This window comes from Coturnix japonica, unplaced genomic scaffold (genome assembly GCF_001577835.2).
Source record: "Coturnix japonica isolate 7356 unplaced genomic scaffold, Coturnix japonica 2.1 chrUnrandom554, whole genome shotgun sequence".
Classification (NCBI taxonomy): domain Eukaryota; kingdom Metazoa; phylum Chordata; class Aves; order Galliformes; family Phasianidae; genus Coturnix; species Coturnix japonica.
Window position 1 is genome coordinate 1 of NW_015439934.1, and position 2,780 is coordinate 2,780.

At 56.4% G+C, this 2,780-nt stretch overlaps 1 long non-coding RNA gene across 1 annotated transcript in view; it reads left to right on the top strand.

Moving 5' to 3' along the window:
- Nucleotides 1-2,225: 2,225 nt before the first annotated feature.
- Nucleotides 2,226-2,780, top strand: part of LOC107307349 — a 5,828-nt gene continuing 5,273 nt past the window's right edge. The window contains exon 1 of the long non-coding RNA XR_001552384.2: nt 2,226-2,478. This is a non-coding gene — a long non-coding RNA (uncharacterized LOC107307349). The remainder of the gene's footprint in view (nt 2,479-2,780) is intronic.

The following is a 2,780-nucleotide window of genomic DNA, read 5'->3' on the forward strand; positions in this document are numbered from 1 at the left end:
GACCCATAGAGACCCATATTGACCCATAGAGACCCCATAGAGACCCATAGAGACCCATAGAGATACATAGGGACACATAGAGATACATAGGGACCCCATAGAGACACATAGAGACCCATAGAGACCCATAGGGACCCATAGGAACCCCATAGAGACCCATAGAGACCCATAGGGACCTATAGGGACCCATAGAGAACCCATAGAGACCCATAGGGACCCCATAGAGACCCCATAGAGACCCATAGACACCTCATAGAGCCCCATAGTGCCCCATAGAACCCCATAGACACCACATAGAGACCCATAGAGACCCATAGACACCCCATAGAGCCCCATAGTGCCCCATAGACACCACATAGAGCCCCTTAGAGCCCCATAGACACCCCATAGAGCCCCATAGACACCCCATAGAACCCCATAGAGCCCCACAGTGCCCCATAGAGCCCCATAGACACCCCATAGAACCCCATAGACACCACATAGAGCCCCATAGAGCCCCATAGACACCCCATAGAGCCCTATAGACACCCCGTAGAGCCTCATAGACACCCCGTAGAGCCTCTTAGACACCCCATAGGGCCCTATAGAGCCCCATAGACACCCCATAGACACCTCATAGAGCCCCATAGACACCCCATAGAGCCCCATAGACACCCCATAGAGCCCCTTAGAGCCCCATAGACACCCCATAGAGACCCATAGACACCCCATAGAGCCCCATAGAGCCCCATAGAGCCCCATAGAGCCCCATAGACACCCAATAGACACCCCATAGAGCCACATAGAGCCACATAGAGCCCCATAGACACCCCATAGACACCCCATAGAGCCCCATATCTCCCCATATCTCCCCATAGAGCCCCATAGACACCCCATAGAGCCCCATAAACACCCCATAGAGCCCCATAGACACCCCATAGAGCCCCATAGAGCCCCATATCCCCCCATAGAGCCCCATAGTGCCCCATAGCGCACCCAGCAGCGCTCCCAGCAGCAGCAGCGCCGTTCCCATTGCTGTCCGCCCCATTGCCCCCATGGCCGTAGTTATGGGGCGGCCCCGGGGAACGGCTGCGGCTCTTTATGGGGTTGATTGACCCACCGCTATGGGGCGGAGGAGGTGGGGTGGAATGCGGAGGGACCGGCAGAGGATGGAGGGGGAGGGAATGTGGGGCTGGGATGGAGATGGGGCTGGGATGGATGTGGGGCTGGGATGTGGGGCTGGGATGTGGGTGGTGGTGTGGGGTGAGAAAGGAATGGGGGCACGGGTGGAGCTGATATGTGGGGCTGACTCATATGGGGCGCTATGGGGTCCCTATGGGGTTCTATGGGGTCTCTATGGGTCTCTATGGGTCTCTATGGGTCCCTATGGGGTCTCTATGTATCTCTATGGGGCTCTATGGGGCTCTATGGGTCTCTATGGGTCTCTATGGGTCCCTATGGGGTCTCTATGGATCTCTATGGGGTCCCTAGGGGTCCCTATGGGTCTCTATGGGTCTCTATGGGGTCTCTATGGGTCTCTATGTGTCCCTATGGCGTCTCTATGGGTCTCTATGTATCTCTATGGGTCCCTATGGGGTCTCTATGGATCTCTATGGGTCTCTATGGAGTCTCTATGTATCCCTATGGGTCTCTATGTGTCTCTATGGGTCCCTATGGGTCTCTATGTGTCCCTATGGGTCTCTATAGGTCCCTATGGGTCTCTATGGGTCCCTATGTGTCCCTATGGGTCTCTATGTGTCNNNATGGGTCTCTATGGGGTCTCTATGGGTCCCTATGGGTCCCTATGGGTCTCTGTGGGTCTCTATGGGGTCTCTATGGGTCCCTATGGGTCCCTATGGGTCTCTATGGGTCCCTATGGGTCTCTATGGGTCCCTATGGGGTCTCTATGGGTCTCTATGGGTCCCTATGGGTCTCTATGGGTCCCTATGGGGTCTCTATGGGTCCCTATGGGTCCATATGGGTCTCTATGGGGTCTCTATGTATCTCTATGGGGTCTCTATGGGTCCCTATGGGTCCCTATGGGTCTCTATGGGGTCTCTATGGGTCTCTATGGGTCTCTATGGGGCTCTATGGGTCCCTATGGGTCCCTATGGGGTCTCTATGTATCTCTATGGGTCTCTATGGCGTCCCTATGGGTCCCTATGGGTCTCTATGGGTTTCTATGGGGTCTCTATGGAGTCTCTATGGGTCCCTATGTATCTCTATGGGTCTCTATGGGTTTCTATGGGGTCCCTATGGGTCCCTATGGGTCTCTATGGGTCCCACCCCAGACCGGAAGTGCCCCTCTCCCCCCCACTTCCGCCTCCTCCGCTCTGCCCCACTTTCCCACCGGAAGTAGTTTTAACCTCCCCCCTCTACTGCGCATGCGCGACTCCCGTGACCGAAAGGGGGCGTGGTTTCAGGGTTAGCCCCGCCCCCATCGTCGTTTCGCGCATGCGCAGAGCGGACACGGCGGCGGCCGGAGCGGAGAGAGGGGCGGTGAGCGCGGGGCATTGTGGGGCGGCCCCATAGAGCGACATGGGGGGACATGGGATGGGGGGGGGATCTATGGGGTGATATGGGGCTCTATGGGGCTCTATGGGGTGTCTATGGGGATCTATGGGGTGATATGGGGCTCTATGGGGCGATATGGGGCTCTATGGGGATCTATGGGGTGATATGGGGATCTATGGGGCGATATGGGGCTCTATGGGGATCTATGGGGTGTCTATGGGATTCTATGGGGATCTATGGGGATCTATGGAATTCTATGGGGCTCTATGGGGATCTATGGGGATCTA